The sequence below is a fragment of the Rosa rugosa genome, chromosome 3, assembly GCF_958449725.1.
Source record: "Rosa rugosa chromosome 3, drRosRugo1.1, whole genome shotgun sequence".
Lineage (NCBI taxonomy): Eukaryota > Viridiplantae > Streptophyta > Magnoliopsida > Rosales > Rosaceae > Rosa > Rosa rugosa.
In genome coordinates this window covers 37,545,930-37,569,072 of record NC_084822.1, presented here as the reverse complement: position 1 = coordinate 37,569,072, position 23,143 = coordinate 37,545,930, and the positions used below count along the sequence as shown (strand labels likewise).

The 23,143-nt window shown below is 35.6% G+C and overlaps 3 long non-coding RNA genes across 3 annotated transcripts; all 3 read right to left on the bottom strand.

The window, feature by feature from the left end:
- Positions 1 to 1,101: 1,101 nt before the first annotated feature.
- On the bottom strand, positions 1,102 to 7,121 carry LOC133736888 (uncharacterized). Its single transcript, XR_009859766.1, has 3 exons — positions 2,392 to 7,121; positions 1,658 to 1,759; positions 1,102 to 1,576 (listed from the first exon to the last, which is right to left on the bottom strand). It is a non-coding gene; the product is annotated as an uncharacterized LOC133736888 (long non-coding RNA).
- A 9,497-nt stretch (positions 7,122 to 16,618) lies between these two features.
- Positions 16,619 to 19,396, bottom strand: LOC133738557 (uncharacterized). The gene is made up of 4 exons (XR_009860159.1): positions 18,763 to 19,396; positions 17,879 to 18,019; positions 17,120 to 17,223; positions 16,619 to 17,034 (listed from the first exon to the last, which is right to left on the bottom strand). It is a non-coding gene; the product is annotated as an uncharacterized LOC133738557 (long non-coding RNA).
- A 499-nt stretch (positions 19,397 to 19,895) lies between these two features.
- Positions 19,896 to 22,870, bottom strand: LOC133738558 (uncharacterized). Its single transcript, XR_009860160.1, has 2 exons — positions 22,680 to 22,870; positions 19,896 to 19,947 (listed from the first exon to the last, which is right to left on the bottom strand). It is a non-coding gene; the product is annotated as an uncharacterized LOC133738558 (long non-coding RNA).
- Positions 22,871 to 23,143: the final 273 nt, after the last annotated feature.

The window sequence follows — 23,143 nt, the reverse complement described above, 5'->3', positions numbered from 1 at the left end:
CTAGGCCTACGCACTCTTGGGCTCGTTTTTGGGACCCAGGTGGTTGTTGTTGCTTAATCCGGGCTCTAGTTCAATTCTGGATTAGAGATTCGGTCTCATGGTTCTTGTTCTTGAGAGTTCGATTGCTAACGTCTAAGTTTTTGACACCCTTGGTCGCCTTCGTCCTCTCGGGAGCCTCACTTCACTCTCTTGAGGTGTATCTCCCAAGTTACGGTTACGATCCTGGTTACGGTTACTACTTCAGTTTCGCTGCTGAATTGATATATGCAGTGCAGTTCCTGGCTTTTCGGCTTCTACTCATGTCCGAAAGGCATTTAGTCATACCCTGGTTACTTTTCAAAATTAGATGCACTTGTGCATCCTGTTATGTTTTATTGCTTTCTTTCGATGCGTTTGCATCGCTCCATGTACTCTTCAGTTTCACTTAATAAAGTTTGTCGTCTTCCCTTCAAAAAAAAAAAAAAAAAAGACAAAGTGAAAAGTGTCCTTAACTTTGGTGGACAAAAAACAATTATAAAACAAGAGAAATTACAGGCTGCAAGCCTTTAGTTGGAAGCCCAGAGTACCACCTTCAAAAGGGTGCCAACCAAATTCTCTCAACATATTGCAGAGTTGTTGGTAAAAGGACGTCCATTCTCGTTGTGCTATCTTTTAAATGTTAAATGAAATTTAGAAATATTATTGCGTCTCAAAAATTATATGAAAGTAAATTTTTGCATGAACCACAAACCTATAGAAAGTTATCTTGCTATGCCGGTAAAGAATTTCCTGCTATGATTTGATGGAAATTGCATGAGCTACTGCAAAGAAGATTGTTAAAATTCTAGGGAAAATATTTATATGTTTTTGTTTGAATTCTCAAGTAAAGCTACTAATCAGAAAATAAAGTGTAAAGAAAAAAAAAACAAAATATTTATTCTGAATAATCACTTTGTTCGAGTACGTATTTTGTATGAACCCTATTTTACTTGGGCTTTCCAGCCCTGCTATTTTACCATTTTCCGTTCAAAATTGGGATTTTTACAATTGTAAAATTGAACTTTTAAAACTTAGGATTTTTGAATTTCAGGATTTTCATATTCTGCATTGAAGGGTTGGAAATATGGAATTCTCCCTTTTTAGTTCAGGTTACAGATTTTGGGACACTTGGTATTGGAAAACAAAACTTAAGATTCCCGAATATAGAGATGTTTACATGCCATAAAGTGTGTTCCCATCCGTACAATAACCTACTACTGGATGCACTAGGTATGCTCTCAAGGACGTTTCGAGCATCCAACGGTCACAGTGCTCCATCACAAGATTGTCATCCAAGCTTTGGAAAGGAAACCTGTCCCATGGCCACATACGAAACCAGACAAGATGCAAATATACTTGAAAGGCTGAAAAAGTCTCTAGCACGCCTGATATCCTCTAACTTGGAATGTCCGTGATACATTTGTACCGGGCATGTTTGTCTTCGTCTGTCACATTCCTACTGTTGTTAAACTTCCGCCGTTTAGACAATCATCCAGCATGCACAAAAGACCTTTAAGCCTGGGTTTCAGTTGGGATTAGAATTCACAACCATGCATTGCTGAGGAACAAGGATATATTAAAGGTGTTAAAAACAGAGTGGATTATTCATCAAAACAAATAAGGAGACGACGTCCACAACCTTGAACAGCAGCTTCTAACAAATATTTTATAGGGAACATTTCCATTTAGATCCCATGAACACTGAAGAAATCCAAAACCTGAGGACTTATCAACTAAGCTCCTGTTAAGAACAGAAAAGAAAGCATAAATGAGAAACATAGAGGGTACACTACGTAGCAAAACCTGACTTGAAATAAGGTATAGTAGCAAAACCTATGCCCACTTAAAGGATGAATGATTTATCTAAATATGAACATTAACGAAAAAAATAGAAGTTTCTGTAATATAAATTTGAGGTCCAGCCCATTCATTTAGGTAACAGCTCTGGTTGTGAATGAGTTGCAAGTGAATTTGGCTTCCAGATATGCATGGCTCATGCCTATGGAAATAAAGCACGAACACTACTTGAAATCAAGACTCTAAGAGAATGCTTAGCCGAGGCTTTTTTCTCTAAGGCACTAAGTAGGAAGTGTTTTCTAAATGCGCAAGCCTTTTGTAATAAAATTGTAATAATACAGAAGACTACTACTGAACTACAGCAGACTTGCATAATTGCAAGGAGCCTGAGTTCTACATCAACTGAACTACAGCAGATTTACTACCAAAAATAAAGACATGAGAAGATAATTAAGATAACTAAACATCCAGAAGAAGTAACTGAAGGAAGAGATCGCATTCATCACTCAGTAACTCATGATTATTTATTTATTTTTTCAGGAGAAAAAAAAAAAAAAAAAAGAGCCTTGGCTGCACCTGAGGCTTAAGCTTTTCCCTCCTCCTGTGCAATTTTTGTGCCTGCTTGATTTTACCAGAGCCATCGCCGCATTTAGCCTATGCCTAGGCAGAAAGCATGCCTTAAGGTAGCCTTTTACAATCTTGCTTGAAATATACAGTTGGAGAGAAAAAGAATAAGTTTGATAATAGGAAAGAGGGCTTTTTAATAGGAATAATTAGATGCATATACCTCTATATGGGAATATCACTATGAATTTCAGCTATTTAGAGAATTCAGGCAAGAGTTTAAATTTTTGTTATCACCTATTTCTGTTGGTCTATAACTTAACTTGTCCACAAATGTCAAGAACAATAATATTGAAAAACGAGTTTTAGCAAGTACAAGTAAGGATCAGTAGTCATTGCATTACATAAAACATCAGTGACCGCTATATGTAAATGAATCAAAGTATTAACTACTTGACAATGTAGTATCATAACTTTCCCATCCTTGCAGAGGATATTCAAGCAATATGTATAAATGCACATATGATCTTCCCAGGAGGTTGATAACTTCCTCTGCAATTCGATAGTTATAAGCATATATTCTCTTTATCTTAGCTTGGAGTCTAATTTTAATCAAAAGATCTAAAGCATCCCAAAAATAAACAACATGCAACTGGATAGTTATAAGCATATCTTCATTTTTCAATAAAGAAAGTCTTAAGACCTTTAGTCATTCATTTTGTTGTTGAATTAGCAATTAGCAACGCATTTGAGCAAAGCAGGAAATTTAACTTTATTATTTTCTTACCAAACCTATGGCCACTGGTTGCAGTTCTAAGAATAATAGTTATACACTAATGAACCACAGACACTTAGTAAAGATATGATAAGTACAGAGGTCTATTTTGTTAAATAAACAAAGGTCTATAATATTCACCAATTGTTATGAAACTTAACATTTATGGTGTATACTATAAGCTTAGTAGCCAATTAGGGCCAGCTAGCACTTCTTCCATCCTCATAGAAGTACTCATGGGCTCCTGGGAGAGGGCTGTAGGAGTATTCTTGCATTGCCCACCATACCTGTTTGAAGTTTGAACAACCTAGTACTCTGATGTTTGTTTTTGTAGTCAATAGGGAAATATGAATTGCACAATCAACCAAGTCTCCAATTTTTGAATGTCTTGCAAGCTTATATAGTCACACATACCAGACTGTTCATCAACTTAATCTCCGCCATACCTCACCTTTGCCAGTCATTTGTTCTTATTCCTTAAAAATGATTACATAGAAATGTTAAGAAACTTTTGATTTTTCAAGTGATAATAGATTAGGCAAAGGTTTGATGAGTTCAGACAATTAGTTATGTAAAAAGTAATGACTGAATGTTTGTATTGAGGCAAAATATTTTGATTTTCCTAAAGAACTCATCCATGTGGATTGATCTACTCAGAGATCAACTCATAACCAATGACTGTTCTCTAATTCTTCAACATTTAAACTATATCAGAAAAAGGATATCGACCATGAAAAGGCAAATGATGAGCCTTTATGAAAGGAACATTGAGATTGACACATATAAATACTAACTAGCACAATTTATGATCACCAACTAGTTTGTATGCGAAACGCCGGTGCACAAGATTAGATCGATTGTATGACGATGAGAGGGAGCACGCCTGTAAACACTCATGACTGTTTCATGGATGCTGACAAGCGTGCTCTCTCTCATCGTCAAACAAATCCAATCATAGCCTCAGTAATGGCAAAGAGCCAGATTAGAATGTTTTCAACAATCGAGATAAAATGTTTGCTGGCAAATTCCACACTTGTCATGTCAAAGCTAAACAAATTTGGGAGAAAGCAAATGATATAAAATACCAAAACTGCAATCATCACCAATTAATTGACCTAGATTTAGGCAAAAGAAAATGATTACAGCAGTGCATACCTAGAAACCCCCAGACTGGACCACTGTACTTTTTTTTAGTCGAAGGGTAGAATCAATTAACAAGGCACATGGCCAAACAACAGTTCAAGGGACACAGCCCAATACAGACAAAGTCTGCAAAGCAAGCAAAAGAAGACTAGAGAAATCAAAAGAAAAGAAACGAACAGCCAAAAACAGAAAGCAAAAGCAAAAGAAGAAAAAGATGGAAATACTGTACTTGGTTGATATAATCAGATATACATAGTTAAGACCAATAGTAAAATGACAACAAAAAAAAGACCAACAGTACATCACACATCAACCATGATCATAAATGTACAACTACATATAATGTACTACCAACTGGTCCTCAAAACCCACCAGCTGCCGGAAAAAAAGTCACCAAAACCACCACATGAAATTAACACAGTATCACATGCAAGAAAGTCTCGAGTCACAACATCAACATGCAACCTCCAATTCAGCAGTGCCAATACGAATTCAGCACTTCCCTTTGATGTTCCTCAAGCTCATGACTATCATTGTTTGTAATCATATTAGCAATCATGCTGTTTCATACAGTCTTCTGTCTGTTTATTACTTGTATATATGTAATAATTTAACTATATCCAACACAATAGTCTTGAAAAACTTGGCAAGCAAATAAATTCTCACGTATAATATCGCATACCAGTTGTTTAGCTCAAATGAACTCTAATGTTTGGTTTTGTGGTCAGCAGTGAAATATCAATTCCATACTTCAAGTGAAACAAAGCCGACTGTTGAATGTTTTGCATCCCTACTACTCATACCTGAATGTTGATCTCTACCTAATCTAATCATCTTATATCACTGCCACACCTCATGTTCCAGTCCTATTGACATAGTTCTTACAAAAAGAAAAGAAAAGGAAAAAAAAAAAAGATTAAAAGTACATAGAAATTTTTATTGAAATTACTTTAGTCAAAATTTTATTTAGGTAAAAAAATTTAATTATGTAAAATTGAATTGCTGAACGGGTATAAGCCAAAATATTTAGTTTTCCAAACAAGCGACTGTAATGTAATTAACAAGATAACGCATCCATGTTGATATCCATGAACAATGACCACTCTACTTCATCAACATGTAATCTCCATATCATAACAAGACATCAACCAACAAAAAGGCTAATGGAAACCATTCTGGAATAAATAATATGATTGACAAAGATAAATGACAAATTACACAATGTTATAAGCTTATCAGCTAGTTTACATCCCAAAGATCCAAATACATGAACCATAGCATCAAGGACAGACCTGGACAAGAGCAGTACGATGACAAAGAGAGGGAGCACTCCCGTAAACACCCATGACCTTTTCATGGATGCTGACAAGTGTACTCTCTCTCTTTGTCATCCAAAACCACCAATAGCTCAGCTCATAGTCATATATACACATACAGTAACTGCTAAAAGCCGGATTAACATGTTTTCCACTAATCACAATACAATTATGAAGAAAATTGACATACAAGTTCTGCACATTTCATGTCAATGCCTAAAAAATGTAAGACAAAAAGAAAAGAAAATAAGCGCAAATGATATAAACGTATCAATGTTCCAAAACTTCATCATACAAATTCACCTATTCAGGCACAAAAACAGACTTTGAAGAGCATCACCATTCACCAAGAAAAAGTCTCAGACTGAGCCAATTTTACTTTGTTGATTAAGATCAAATATGACATAGCTAAGATCTACAGCACTAGAATCACAAATCAACAACAATTACTAATATATGTTCTCGTAGCTAGTAACCAAAATCTGCCACATGATACTAATGAACACAATATCACATGCAAGATAGGGATCTCGCTCCATGGATTAAAGGTACACCAGGGATGACAGGCTGATACAAAATTTATCTAGTACCCCAACATCAACAATATGTAACCTTCCATATATAGAACCTAAAGCTTGTAGATCAAAGGAGTTAAATCATATTGTATAGACCAAATAACTGGGCAAACATATGGGTTGCAAAGTTGGTGATTCCAAATCTGAATAGAAATCTGACAAGTGAAAAATCAAATTCATGGACTTGTGAAAGCCAGATCAGTAGAAAGTGCTTCAAGAAAAATTATAATGTTGGAGCATAGAATAGATACTATTAAAGCCAATCTATACATGTAGATCGAACAGCCTTGAATAATTTGACAGTTGATCGACTGAGAAGAATCTGGATACTAAGCTTTAAATAATAATCAAAATCCTTTGAAGCTTGAAACTTTAAACCAAGAATTTTTGCATATAAGGTTTAAGAGTTTAAGCCAATATTTAGGAACGGTCAAATTTTACAGATGATAGACTAGTGTAAAGAAAAGGAAAAATCTTCCAGATACCTCTTCCTGGCACATCAGAACTGATCGAAACCCCGCTACATACTTAGAGAGAAAAGAAGAATATCATGAAATTTTCAGTAGTATTCCAATCGTTTCTCTAGCCGATGCATGAAGATCAACTTTGTAAGGAAAACCTAACATTCCATGTACCAGGCAGATCAACCACACAAAAACTCTAAGCACAGGAACAAACAAAACAAACAGATAAACGGAAACCTCAAGCAAAAGAGTAGGTTCCAAAACCCTAAGATCAGACTCAAACTACAAACCCACACCAAGCTGCAGAAGACAAAAGCAAACATGCAAGAGAGTGACAACCCACTAGTTTGGATATTGGAAGAAGCTAGCTAGAAGAAGGCTCAAGCTCTTGTGTCTCTCAGAAGAGTAAAGGACTGAGCTTTAGTTTTGTTTTCTGTTTGGCCGAACTCCAAAGACCAGAGCTCTTTGAAAGCAATAGTTAGTCTGCAATAGTTAGCTACCATCAAATCATAAACAGCTTCACCCCACCCTGCACGCCTACACAGATATCACAAACATCAACAAGATAACAAATTTAAGACTATTTATTTGTACTATAAGAGAGAATGTCATTGGAGCACCGAAACCAGAGCCAATGGCCTTTCAGATTAAACCTTAATGTTGTATTTTAATTACTATTAAGTACTACTAATGATGATTAAAGGTGCATCCCCACTTGTCTTAGTACACGTGATTAACGTTCCACAGTCTTCCACTTGCCTGCCACGGATAAGGTAAAAGAACCGAAATTTAGAAGAAGAGGAGGGGTACGGGGTACCCAGTCAGGCGCGTAGTCAGGTCTCACACACATGTCGGGTATTAGGAGGTGATGAGCACGCGCAATAAGTGGGTGTGGGGCTGGATTCGGAAGTGGATGGTTGAGTTTTGTGATAAGATTTTGGTTTGTCCTTGGAGCCTATTCCTTGTTTTTTGTACGGCGGCAGATGCAGGAGGTGCTAGGGTTAATGCTACCGGCCTCGGCAACAGTGGCCACAGCAAGTGGTGGTTGAATTTGGTTTTGGGCCACCCAACTGTGTAGCCCTTAAAGAAATGCTTCTTTCGAATTGCTTCATGTTTCAAAAACGAGCTTTGATATGAAAAATTTTCTATGCATTGACGGTACAAGTGATTAAGTATTTATAAAATCATCTTAATTCTTGATATTTATACTCAAATTTATTTTTTAATAACCAAATAACGTATTTGATATAACTATTCATTTGTGTTGCTGCAACTGCACTTCAGTGCTCTAAATCATCCCTCGCTTTTATAACTCAATAAACACTTTTATGTTTATTTGTCAAACGGTTTTATAACTCAAAAACACTTTTTAGATAGTTAAAAGCACCTGTATTAACTTTTGAGGCAATATTAAATCCCTTATGTTCTTGCTCTAACTTACATTTGCCATCAATTTTGAAACATGCCATAAGAGCTGACTAAGATAATTGATTTTGTAAGTTTAGTAAATCGTTCAAGTTATAATTCTCAATAATAATTCATCATGTCAAAACAGTTTTGTTCCATATAGATTAGATCTCTAATAAATGCGTAAAATCATAAAGATTTTTTTTTTTTTTTTGAATCAAGGCAAAAAGCCAATATATTGATCACAAACCAGAATGACATACCCTCCTATTACCAATTAGGTGTAGGCAAGAAGTTGTGCTAGCAGCCACAGTGGTACGTAGAAAATAGGGCACTCATTTGACATTAATTACATTCGAAATAGCATGAATCTTCCTTCAGTATTACTCTAGAAGATCCGCTAGAAGCACAAAAGTGCATTGGTCCCTAAAAAACTTATGGAATTATTGAAAGTAAACTAAGCTACTAACATAATGCAAGCCTAAAACAACCAGGCGCAATTTACTTAGGCCCAAATGGGAACAGTTCAAGAACATCTTCACCCAAGCCATAGCAACCCAGCCCACGTCGTCATCTTCATCTATTGCCGCTGCTTCTTGAAGCCCCATCACAACAACAACAACCACCGTGAACCCCAAACGGCTGAAAACCAAGCAAACTCGAAACACCATTCTCGAAGTTTACTCAAAAACCAGCTGATACAGTCCACCTAAAGCCATCGCGTCGTCACCAACCCCAGATTCATAGCAGTCCAACCATGCACACGGAGATGCTGCACCGAACCGCCACGAACACATATATAGATGTCGCACTGAACTGCCACCGAGGCACAATCTGCCAAAACTTCGAGCAAACCATCTAAATCATTGCTCCCAAGCCCGACCTTTAGATCACCGTTCCGGCAACTGCACAAAGATGCCAACAGAGCATGGAAGCCTGCTAGGTGTCGCTCGCTCCACCGGACGAGTGCTGTTTTCCAGATGGTCTTTAGCCCTACTTAGGGTTTAGGGATGCCTATAACAAATCTTGAATTACTATAAAATCATGAAGATTGATAAAAGACTTGTGAGAGATATTAACCATTTTTACATGCATGTTCAATATAAATTATACTGTTTTCATACAAGTAAAGCTTGCTTGCTAGAAAGTGAAGAATATGATGAGAGAATATATGAGGAAAGTGGTGTATCCTTCTCATTAGTTCTCTTTATATAGAGATAGAGTTACTTGGAAATCATTCACACGGCAAATTGGTAATCACTCATATGGTTACTTGGTAAGCACTTACTCTTGCTCACTCCCAAAGGTTACTTAGTTAGGAGGATTGGGAATTGGTTTAGGATTGCGGTAGATCATCTGATCATGGGTTCATTTTATGGCGATCGACCTCAATTTTTGATAGGTTCGAATTGTTTCTTTTGTCCTTCTCTTTTGTGTGTTTTGTTCTCTGACTAAGATTAAGTTTTGTTTATCTTGTGCATTACTAGTTAGAGTGTCAGGTTGAATTTTATGTCTATATTGTTATTTATTTAATTTATGTTTGTGTATAAATTAGACTAAAACATCTAGTCACCTATTTAGACTAAAACACGTGGTCTGCTATTCTCCACCCCTCAAGTTGCTTTTGTACTCTGTACCTCACTACAATATATAGCAGTCTTTCTTCCGTACTCTTCAAAACATATCGATGTCTTCTCTCCAAGCCAAAACCTAAATTGTAATAGCTCAAAGGAAAACAGATAAGTTGTCGTGGCTGTCCACTACCCAAGAATTTGAAATTTTTCTTTGCATGCAGTAAGTTCAAACTTCCCATCTTCCCAAATCCATTCATTCTGGTTCAGCTTTTTCAAGAGTTTAGGTGTAGTTTGTCGTACATTTGGTTTAGGTGACTGGATTTGCTGAAATATAAAGTGGGTGTTAGCATTTGGATTTGGTTGCCGTTTGTAGCTGTTCAGTGTGATTGTTGAGATGCTTTCTCTATGTTTCTGTACGAAGAGTTCGTATATGAATGAACAATGATTTGTCAAGTTTGAGTTTTGATCAAACTCTTATTGGTAAAAGTGGTTGCCTTTGGAATATTGGTTTCGTTCCTAATCTGCAAATTTGAATTGGTTTGTCAGCCAACTAAAACATGGTTGACGTTCAATTACTGAATTTCATTGTTCTGATATTTTATCTTTATCATGTATGTGGAACTTGTCTCTGAGTATAGTTGTTGGTGCTTGCTGAATGCATGCACAAGGAAAACTTTATGATTGTTTTGGTTTTTTCTTACAAAGCTTTGGATCTCTACATATGATTTAGCCCTATTGATATTAATAAAAACCATGTTCTGATTTTATTTTGACATTCCTTTTTACCTAGATCTTTAAAATATGCAGCTGAACTATGTCATTATCTTGTCCTTTTCACACAAAGTTTTACAAAGCTTGAATCGATACTTATTAAAGATCGATTTCTTATCAAGTTTTGAAAAGAATACCTATCTGTGCAGTTGCTTAAAGCTAAGTTACATTGTTGAACAACCTTGTTGAACATCTTTTAAGCATATATTGATAGCCATATTCATTTCTTTTTGTTTTTCTTCTTCTCTTATAAGGATTTGATTGCAGCAAAGAGACTTTTTTTTTTACTTCAATAGACTACCATCTCCAGTTTTGCTTAATGAAAAGATTGTGTTCTTTTCTGTTTCATAGTCTTCTTGCCAACTTATAATTGTAGTAGAGAATCCTTAAATTTTCATGTTTACCCCATCTTTAGTGTCATGTTGAAAAGCTGTTTTACTTTACCTGGTTTCAAAGCAATAGACTATGATTTCAAATGAAATTTAAAACTTTTGTATGGCTGCACCTGAGCCTATTTATGGCCTTTGTTTGCTGTCCATTCGTAAAGCTCCTTCATGAAAACTTCCTCAAGTCAGTCTCTTTATTCTGTCCATTTATTTACTACTTATGTCCTGTAGTAATGAAAGTAGAAGTTTATTCATATGCTTACTACTATGACAGATTCCTTCCTCCTATTAATTTTACTTTCAGTTTTAGTTTTGTTACGGAGCTATTCTATTAGAATTCAATTATGAAACTCCTTGGAGGTGCATCCGAAACCATATTTAGTTATTTACTAAGGTCTGATTTATATCAAAAGAATTGTTATATGCTTCTTTTTAATGTCAGGTTCAGTTTACCAATGAAAAACTGATTTACACTATTCTGCCACCAACCTTGTTTGATCATTTGCATATTTATATTTTGTTAAGGTCTGTTCATCCCATTAATGACTAAAGGTCTACAAATTTTGCAAATATGTATTATTTTATACTGTTGGTCATCACAGATGGTTTAGTCTATCCAGCTCTTGATTTTTATCAACAGAAAGAGCTTTTACTTAAAGAAGCTTTTCTTGGACTAAATCTATTTTCTTTTCTACAGAAAGTGAATTCCAAGCTTTTACTGAAAATTCTTAAATGTTCAGTTCTGTTTGGAGAAACAAAAGGTTTTGTGGAAAGACCAGATTTGGTTTTTAATCGTTCTATTTGGTTAGGCCGGCCTGGGAAAAAGTTAAGTAGGTATTGTGCCTCCCTAGGGTGAAAGACCCAAAACCTGATCAGGATCCGCTTGTACGGGGTGTGCTCAGTGGCCTGAATGCGAGCAATGGGCTCTAACCGGAAAAAGAAGGATTTTCAAGGATTTCGTTGGGATTTGAGATAAGAGTTTGTAAACCATTGTTGCTGAAACATACAACCAAGGAAAGAAAAGGGTTTCTGGACTTTGATTACAGTAACCGAAGCTAAAAGACTTTATGGTCTTGTTGCTACTCTCGCTGGATTTACGACGCGTTTTATTTTCCCAACGTATTTGAATGTTTATCAAGAAAGTTTTGGATTTCAGCTTGTTCTCCTTTTCTTGTTCAGTTATTTATGGAACTGATTTAAGTTAAATGGTGTCTGTGAACCAAAGCAACTCCTTGAGTCTTAATCTGTGTTGTTGATTTCTTTATAAATATTGCAGCAGCAACTTCAAAGCTTAATTTCTTCTGCCTCTAATTATTTCCTTATACAATCTAGAAATACTAAAAGTATATTTACTCTTTCTTCACATTGTAAATGCATAATAGAATAGAATCTTTGCTATACTGATCTATTTGTCGTACCTACTGAGCTTGTGAAGCTCACTTCCCTCTGTTTTCTATTGATTTCAGGAAAGAAGTCCTTGAGTACGTGGATGTGTTTCTGATATTCCAGAGTTATCTTGAGCAAAGGTCTTTCCAAGTTGTGCTTTGGTTGTCAATTGTATGCTAACTTTGTTTTGCTTGCTGAAGATATGCTGTTGCTATCTTCTGTGGAATATCTCAGTATGTCATTTTGAATAGAAGAGTTGGCCTTTGTTGGAATTTGTCTATGAAGTAGAATGGATTACTGTCCAGGAATTAATCTGAAGTACTTTTGATACTAATGTGGTGGAATGTTTTGAAATGTAAAATTGCCATTTTGTCTATGTATATTGAAGCATTCTACACTAGCACTTCTTACTGATTCTATCGACCCTTCCTTCAACTTTGAAACAATGAAATTAAGTCTGAAGCTATGCTTAAGTTTCCTAAACATTCAGTTCAAATCTTTTACCAAATTTGAAGGGTCTATCTAGATATATACATTGTACAGGTTTTAATTTCTTTACTGCCAAACTTTTGGCTCATATTGTTTTGTCACCTAGCAATAACTCTTAAAGTCATGTAGCTTTCTACCTTCAACAAAAATTTATTTGAACGTCAACACAAACCATCGATTTCAATTTTCTTGGCTTCTGAACAAAAAAAAAATTAAAAAAAAATGCCTTACACTGATTTCAGTTTTAAACCACCACATTAGTCATAACTCAGGTTTGAGTTACGTTGTGACACATTTTCAAAAGAATTAATTAGTTTTAGATCCATAACTATCATTAGTTGTCTAATGGCACATTGTTGATAATAATAAAAAAATCATAAAGCCGATCTCGCCAGCTTGTGAGCCACCAAGTTGGAGCGTTTCTTCACATGCTTCCAAGAAATTATATCAAACTCCCTCATAAGCAATCTAACTGCATCCAATACTCCTCCAATAGCACTCAAATCCCATCCAGAAGCATTCAGGCCATTTAGTACAGATGTAGGGCCTCTTTGGCTCCATGATTTAATTGATGATGTTTAGTCTGTTAGCTCTGTGGGGGTTCTCTATTGAGAACAATTGTCCCCATATTGATGCATTTATTTGAGTTAATAAAATTCTCTTTCAATCAAAAAAAAAAAAATCATAATCATAAGATATATATATACAACAATGAGATTATCTATGAACAAACTTCTTTACCAACTAATAAGGAAGATAAGAGAATTGAAGAAGTTAGAGTCGAAAGTAAGCCTGCTTGCAAACATTCTTTCTTATTTATGAAATTTTATCCTTTAGTAGTAAGCGAAATTAGAGTAGCTTAAAATTGTGAAAACGGATTTGGTGAAAAGAATTATAAGAGAGGTGTATCTTTTTTATTTTATACTTTTATTGGATGCTTTTGTATGATAATTTCATTTTACTTTGATCTAGGCGACGGTGGTAGCGCGGCGTTATCGATGGGGTGCAGGTGGCATTTTTTCGGGGCACAAGGGATTTGTTTCCGATTTGGATCGAGTCTTGTGCTTTCCGGGTTCCCTGATGTCCTCTAGGTGGTGGCGACATGGTGATGGCAGTGTTCCTTGAAGTGGGGTGGCGGCGGTACGATTGCAGCGTGTCGTGGCGGTGGCGGTTGCTTGCTGTGTGCGTGCATCGTTTTCAGCACATGGAGGTGGAGGTGGAACTGGGCTAGGTTAGCGATTGGGCCTAGGGTTCTAATTTTTCTTTGGTGTAGTTAGGCTTTTAAATAGTTAGTTTTTTCTTTCTTTCTGTTATTTCCCCTTGTTTAGGGAACTGTAGGTTAATAATTTAGTTTACTTTCAACAATTCCCTAAGTATTTTAGGGAGCTATGCACTTTCATGCCTCTAGAGTGGTATCGAAGGAGGATTCATGCTATTTCGATGTATTTAATGTCAAATGAGTGACTTAGTTATATGTACCATCGTGAGTACTAACACATCTTCTTGTCTGTCTAGATGACAATAGAAAAGAATGTAATGGCCATTCTGGCTTTTGATCAATACATTGGCTCTAGCTTCTTTTAAAAAAAAAAAAAAGAACAAATGCAAGTGTAATTTTATGTGCGGTGAATTTTCACTTTTATCAGATAATTATTCGCGGGTTCATTTGTAATATGAATGTTTTGTTTTGTTTTGTTTTTTTTTTTTGTTATGTTAATTGTTAAGTTATGTGAAAATTCACCATTCACTTGTTATGAAGACAACTATAAAGATTTTTTTGTTAATCTAAATTATAGTTTTTTTTTTTTCAATATGAATGGTTTTAGAAAAGACGTTGGTTCTCAAATAAATAATATATATTAATTAAATCTAATTAAAAAGAGTTGACTTTGGATCTTAATTAGTAATAGCTAGACCAAAATATTCAAGAAAATTAGTTTTAAGAAAATTCCAAATCAGATTGTTTTGAATTTATTTTTGTATTAAATGAGAGGGCATATAGATATTAATTATTTTTACTTAATTGATTCTCTGAGGCTACAAGTTATTCTTTTATGCAGGGCAAGTAGGCTTGGCAGCTAACATCATGATGATTTAGCGCAGTTTCTGCTAGGGATGTATGCTACTGAAGCACTTCATTTGCCTGGAATATCTAAGAGGTATACTATGAATTAATTCAGGCGCTTTGCATATTTGATGTCACAGACTGAGTGTAGTTCTCTGTTTTGCATATTCATAAATTTTCATTTTGATGGGCTTCTTCTCTTTTGTTTCCAGTATAAAATATGTATTACTCTTCTGGTACGTAGAATAACTGTGTATTAACCTGGCCATATGTAGATACCTGTATACCAGTTTATAAGGTTGATTCAATGATTGATGGGTCTGGCAGACTGAAACATTATTTTTGTGTTGAATCCTTTTCTGCAATTATATAGAAAAGGCTTTTAAGCATCAAGCAGCTTACATTTCATTTCATTTTGAAACTTACAATGCTATCCTCGTTTTGTAGGTTGAAGTTTGATTTGGCCATGCAGAGCAGTGATTTGAAAAGAGCTCTCCAGTGCCTTCTCACAATGAGCAACAGCAGGGACTTGGGGCAAGATAATTCAGGATTTGATTTGAAGGACATTCTTACTATAACAACTAAGAAAGAGAATATATTGGAAGCTGTCCAAGGAATAGTGAAATTTACAAAGGAGTTTTTGGATCTTATTGATGCCGCAGACGCTACTGGACAGGCTGAAATTGCTCGGGAGGCTCTGAAGAGGTTGGCTGCTGCGGCTTCTGTGAAAGGAGCTTTACAGGGTCATGAATTAAGAGGACAAGCTCTTCGGTTAGCCAATCATGGAGAGTTGACACGGCTTAGTGTATGCTATCTATATCTGGACATGCTTATTTTGCTTTCTGGTGCTTCCAATTATTTTAATTTGCACGTAATAGTAATAACAGACAAAACGACACCTAAAAATTAATACATACCATATTGTTGTCCATATTCATAATTGAAACTGTGATTTCTGGGTGCTCTTTCTCTGACCAGTATACAATTAAAAAATGGGAAGTTGTGCTTTTTTTTGTTTTTTTCCCTGAAAAATAAAAACTATGCTTTCCCAGTATACTAGTTCCTGACACCTCTGTTTTCCTTTGCGGAATATCAATGGTCTACTTTTGTCTTAGCTGTGTTCCAGATTACTCTTACTGATAGGATTTCTTTTCTCCATTTCCATATCATACTTTCTAAAATCAGTGACATGCAATGCAGAACTTGGTAAACAATACGGGAAGCAGCATTCGCAGCTGCAGTTTTGGGAGACAATGCCCTAATGGAGAAGGCTTGGCAGGATACTGGAATGCTTGCTGAGGCTGTGCTTCATGCCCATGTATGACATTTTACATATGGTTGTACATATAACTCTCGAGTCATATGCCCACGTCCATCCTCGTTGTGCCGTCTTTTAAATGTTACATGAAATTTAGAAATATTATTGGGCCTCAAATGTTATTTGAAAGTAAACTTTTGCATGAAGAACCACAAACCTATAAGAAGTTTCTTGCTATGCCCGGTAAAGAATTTCCTGCTATGATTTGATGGAAATTGCATGTTAAGAACTACTGCAAAGAAGATTATTAAAATTCTAGAGAAAATAATTAATTTTTTTGTTTGAATTCTCAAGTAAAGCTACTAATCAGAAAATAAAGTGTAAAGAAAGAAATATTTATTCCGAATATCATTTTGTTCGAGAGTGTATTTTGTATGAACCCTATTTTACTTGGGCGTTCCAGCCCTGCTATTTTACCATTGTACGTTCAAAGTTGGGATTTTTACAATGTGTTTGAACTTTTACAACTAGGGATTTTTGCATTTTGGGATTTTCATATACTGCATTGAAGGGTTGGAGATATGGAATTTTCCCTTTTTGAGTTCAAGTTTTAGATTTTGGGACACCAAGTATTGGAAAATAAAACTTACGATTCCAGAAAGAGATGTTTACATGCCATAGAGTGTTCCCATCTGTACAGTAACCTACCATTAAATGCACTAGGTATAGTCTCAAGGACGTTTGGCATCCAACGGACACAGTACTCCATCACAAGATTGTAATCTGAGATTGGAAAGGAAACCTGTCCCATGGCCATCTACGAAACCAGACAAGAAGCAAATATACTTGAAAGGCTGAAAAGGTCCCAAGTATGCCTGAAATCCTTGAATTTGGAATGTCGGTGATATATATTGTACCGGGCCTGTTTGTCTCCGTCTGTCACATTCTTACTGTTGTGAAACTTCCGCCGTTTAGACAATCATCAAGCATGCACACAAGACCTTTAAGCCTGGGTCTTAGTTGGGATTAGAGTTCACAATCCTGTGCTGCTCAGGAACAAGGATAAATTAAAGGAGGTTAAAAACAGAATGGATCATTCATCAAACCAAATAAGGAGACAGCATCCACAACCTTGAATAGCAGCTTCTAAAGAATATTTTATAGGGAACATTTCCATGTAAATCCCATGAACACTGGAGCAATCCAAAACGTGAAAGGACTTATCAACTAAGCTCCTGTTAAGAACAGAAAAGAAAGCATAAATGAGAAATCAGTATAGGCAACATAGAGCGTACATAGCAAAACCTGACTTCAAATAAGGTATAGCAAAACTTGTGCCCACTTAGAGGATAAATGATCTATCTAAATACTAACATTAACCAAAACAAAAATAGAAGTCTCTGTAATATAAATTTGAGGTCCAGCCCATTCATTTAGGTAATAGCCCTGGCTGTTCATGAGTTGCAAGGAATTGAATTTGGCTTCCAGATATGCATGGCTCATGCATGTGGAAATAAAGCATGAACACTACTTGAAATCAAAATTTTAAAAGGAGAAGGCTTACCCAAGGCTTTTTTGGCTAAGGCACTAAGTAGAAGCGTTTTCTAAATGCACAAGTCTTTTGTAATAAAATTGTAATAATACAGAAGACTTACTACAGAACTACAGCAGACTTGCATAATTGCAAGGAGCCTGAGTTCTACATCAACCGAACTACAGCAGACTTACTACCAAAGATAAAAGACATGAGAAGATAATTAAGATAACTAACTAAACATCCAGAAGTAGCTGAATTAGGAAGAGATCGCATTCATCACTCAGTAAGTTGTGATTATTTATTTATTTTTTCAGGAAATAGAAAAAGAAAAAAAAGGAGAGCCTTGGCTGCACCTGAGGCTTAAGCTTTTCCCTCCTACTGTGCACTTTTTGCGCCTGCATGATTTTACCAGAGCAATCGCTGCATTTAAGCCTACGCCTAGGCAGAAAGCGTGCCTTAAGGTAGCCTTTTATAATCTTGCTTGAAATATACAGCTGGAAAGAAAAAGAATGAGTTCGACAATAGGAAAGAGGGCTTTTATATAGGTATAATTAGACGCATATCACTGTATGAATTTCAGCTATTTAGAGAATTCAGGCAAGCGTCTATTTTTGTTATCACCTATTTGTGTTGGTCTATAACTTAAATTAACATATATTACATATACCTCTATATGTCAAGAACAATAATATTGAAAAACAAGTTTAGCAAGTACAAGTAAGCATTATATAAAACATCTGGTAAGCATTATATAAAACATCTGTGACTGCTATATGTAAATGAATCAAAGTATTAACTACTTGACGATGTAGTTATCAAAACTTTCCTATCCTTGCTGAGGATATTCAAGCAATATGTATAAATGCACATATGATCTTCCTAGGAGGTTGATAACTTCCTATGCAATTGGATAGTTATAAGCATAACATCTCTTTATCTTAGCTTGGAGTCTAATTTTAGTCAAAGATCTCGAGCATTCCAAAAATAAACAACATGCAACTGGATAGTTACAAGCATATCTTCGTTTTTCAATAAAGAAAGTCTTCGACCTTTAGTCATTCATTTTGTTGTTGAATTAGCAATTAGCAACGCATTTGAGCAAAGCAGGAATTTAACTTTATTATTTTCTTACCAAACCTATGGCCACTGGTTGCAGTTCTAAGAATAATATTTACACACTAATGAACCACAGACACTTAGTGAATATATGATAAGTACAAAGGTCTATAATATTTACCAATTGTTACGAAACTTAACATTTATGGTGTATACCATAAGATTCGTAGCCAAGTAGGGCCAGCTAGCACTTCTTCCGTCCTAATAGAAGTACTCATGGGTTCCTGGGCTGGAGGAGTATCCTTGCATTGCTCACCATACCTGTTTGAAGTTTGAACAACCAAGTACTCTGATGCTTGTTTTTGTAGTCAATAGGGATATATGAACTGCATCATAATCAACCAAGTCTCCAATTTTTGAATGTCTTGCATGCTTAAATAGTCACACATATTTAGGATCTCAAAAGTGAAACTACAAATTCTGTGGTTGGGAGCAAGACAATACCTCTACAAACCGTCTGGGGCTTCCTTGAAAGTCTAAAATAGATTAAAAATCCAACAAAGAGTAAAATAAGACCTATTGTTCATCAAATTAATCTCCACCACACCTCACCATTGCCAGTCATTTGTTCCTATTCCTTAAAAAATGACTACATAGAAATGTTAAGAAACTTTTGATTTTTCATAAGTGACTAGTACAAATAACTAAAGAACTCATCCATGTGGATGATCTACTCAGAGATCAACTCATAACCAATGACTGTTCTCTACTTCAACATTTAAACTCTATATCAGAAAAAGGATACCGACCATGAAAAGGAAAATGATGAGCCTATATGAAAAGAATATTGAGACAGACATATATAAGTACTAACTTGCACAATTTATGATCATCAGCTAGTTTGTATGCGAAAGGTTTGCAAGATTAGATCGATTGTATGACGATGAGAGGGAGCACGCCCGTAAACACTCATGAATGTTTCATGGATGCCGACAAGCGTGCTCTCTCTCATCGTCAAACAAATCCAATCATAGCTTGCCTCAGTAATGGCAAAGAGCCAGATTAGAATGTTTTCAACGATCGAGATAAAATTATTAAGAAATTTGGCTGGCAAATTCCACACTTGTCATGTCAAAGCTAAACAAATTTGGGAGAAAGCAAATGATACAGAAGTACCAATACCAAAACTGCAATCATCACCAATTAATTGACCTAGATTTAGGCAAAAGAAAATGACTACAGCAGTGCATACCTAGAGAAGCCCCCGGACTGGAACCACTGTACCTTTTTTTTTCTTTTTTTTTTTGTCGAAGGGTAGAATCAATTAATAAGGCAATGGCCAAATAACAGTACAAGGGACACAAGTCTGCAAAGCATGATTCACATGGTCAACTGCCAAAACAAGCAAGACTAGAGAAATCAAAAGAAAAGAACCAAAAAATCAAAAGAAAAGAACCCAACAGCTGAAAACAGAAAGCAAAAGCAATAGAAGAAAAAGGACACACAGTATTTGGTTGATATAAACAGATATACATAGTTAAGATCAACAGTACAAGAATAACACATCAACCATGATCATAAATGTACAACTATATAATGTATGACCAACTGGTCCCCAAAACCTACCAGTTGCCAACAAAAAAAAGTCACCAAAACCACCACATGAAATTAACAGAGTATCACATGCAAGAAAGTCTCCACGACATGAAATTAACATAGTATAACATGCACGAAAGTCTCGAGTCGCAACATCAACACGCAACCTCCAATTCAGCAGTGCCAATACAAATTAGCACTTCCCTTTGATGTTCCTTAAGCTCATGACCATCATTGTTTGTGATCATATTAGCAATCATGCTGTTTCATACAGTCTTCTGTCTGTTTATTACTTGTATATATGTAATAATTTAAGTATATCCAACACAATAGTCTTGAAGAACTTGGCAAGCAAATATGTTCTCACATGTACAGTATCGCATACCAATTGTTTCGCCCAAATGAACTCTAATATTTGGATTTGTAGTTAACAGTGAAATATCAATTCCATAGATCAAGTGAAACAAAGCCGACTGTTGAATGTCTTGCATTCCTACTACTCATACCTGAATGTTGATCTCTACCTAATCTAATCATCTTATATCACTGCCACACCTCATGTTCCAGTCCAATTAACAATTCTTACAAAAAGAAAAGAAAAAAAGATTAAAAATATTTAGAAATTTTTATTGAAATTACATTAGTTAAAATTTTATTGAGGTAAAAAAATTTAATTATGTAAAATTGAATCACTAAACGGGTATGCGCCAAAATATTTTAGTTTTCCAAACAAGTGACTGTAATGTAATTAACAAGATAACGCATCCATGTTGATGTACTAAGAGATTGATCCATGAACAATGACCACTCTACTTCATCAACATTTAATCTCCATATCATAACAAGACATCAACCAACAAAAAGGCTAATGGTAACCATTCCGGAATAAATAATATGACTGACAAAGATAAATGACAAATTACACAATGTTATAAGCTTATCAGCCAGTTTACATCCCAAAGATGCAAATACACATAGCATCAAGGACAGACCTGGACAAGAGCAGTTCGATGACAGAGAGGGAGCACTCCCGTAAACATCCATGGCCTTTTCATGGATGCTGACAAGTGTACTCCCTCTCTTCATCATCCAAAACCACTGATAGCTCAGCTCATAGTCATACACTCATACAGTAACTGCTAAAAGCCGAATTAACATGTTTTCCGCTAATCACAATACAATTATGAAGAAAGTTGACATATACAAGTTCAGCACATTTCATGTCAATGCCTAAAACATGTAAGACAAAAAGAAAAGAAAATAAGCGCAAATGATATAAAGTATCAATGCACCAAAACTTCATCATACAAATTAATTGACCTAGCTTCAGGCACAAAAACAGACTTCGAAGTGCATCACCATTCACCAAGAAAAAGTCTCGGACTGGCCAATTTACTTTGTTCTCATAGCTAGTACCCAAAATCTGCCACCTGATATTAATGAACACAATATCACATGCAAGATAGGGATCTCGCTCCACGGATTAAAGGTACACCAGGGATGACAGGCTGATAAGAAATTTATCTTGTACCCCAACATAAACAATATGTAACCTTCCATATATAGAACCTAAAGCTTGTAGATCAAAGGAGTTAAATCATATTGTATGGACCAAATAACTGGGCAAACATATGGGTTGCAAAGGTGGTGATCATGGAAACTCCAGATCTGAATAGAAATCTGACAGTGGAAAATCAAATTCATGGACTTATGAAAGCCAGATCAGTAGAAAGTACTTCAAGAAAAATTATAATGTTGGAGTGTGGATACTATTAAAGCCATTCTATACAGGTAGAAGAGCCTTGAATAATTTGAGACTTGACTGAGAACAATCTGGATGCTAAGCTTTAAATAGTAATCAAAATCCTTTGAAGCTTGAAACTTTAAACCAAGAATTTTTGCATATAAGGTTTAAGAGTTTAAGCCAATATTTAGGAACGGTCAAATTTTACAGATAATAGACTACTGTAAAGAAAAGGAAAAATCTTTCACATACCTCTTCCTCTTCCTGGTCTACTTACAGAAAAAAAAAATCATGAAATTCTACTGAAAAATTCCGATCCTTTTAAATAGTAAGCAAAATCCTTTGAAGCTTGAAAACTTTAAGTCAGGAATTTTTGCATAAAAGGTTCAAGGGTAAGCCAATATATTTTACAGATTTGAGACTACTATAATGAAAAGGAAATCTTCCAGATACCTCTTCCTACCGAAACACCACTACATACTTTCAGAAAAGAAGAATATCATGAAATTTTCAGTAGTATTCCAATCACTTCTCTAGCCGATGCATGAAGATCAACTTGTAAGGAAAACCTAACGTTCCATCTACCAGGCAGATCAACCACGCAAAAACTCACGCACAGGAACAAACAAAACAATCAAACAGATAAACGGAAACCTCAAGCAAAAGAGTAGGTTCCAAACCCTAAGATCAGACTCAAACAACAAACCCACACTAAGCTGCAGAAGAAAAAGCAAACATGCAAGAGAGTGAAAACCCACTAGTTTGGATATTGGCAGAAGCTAGAAGAAGGCTCAAGCTTTGCGTCTCTCCGAAGAGTAAAGGACTGAGCTTTTGTTTTGTTTTCTGGTTGGCCAAACTCCAAAGATCAGAGCTTTTTTTAAAGCAAAAAGGAATAGTGTGGATTAGCTGCGTCAAATCATGAACAGCTTCACCACACAAAAAGAGAGGGAGAGAGAGAGAGAGAGAGAGAGAGAGCTACACAAATATCAACAAGATAACAAATTTAAAGACTATTTCTTTTGTACTTAAGAATGTCATTGGAGCACCGAAACCAGAGCCAATGCCCTTTCAGATTAAACCTTAAAGTTGTATATTAATTACTATTAAGTACTACTAATGATGATTAGATGTACCATTATATGAAGTGAAGGGACCGAAATCTACGTATTCAACGTTCCACAATCTTCCACGTGTCGACTCACAAGCGAAAAGGAACGGAATC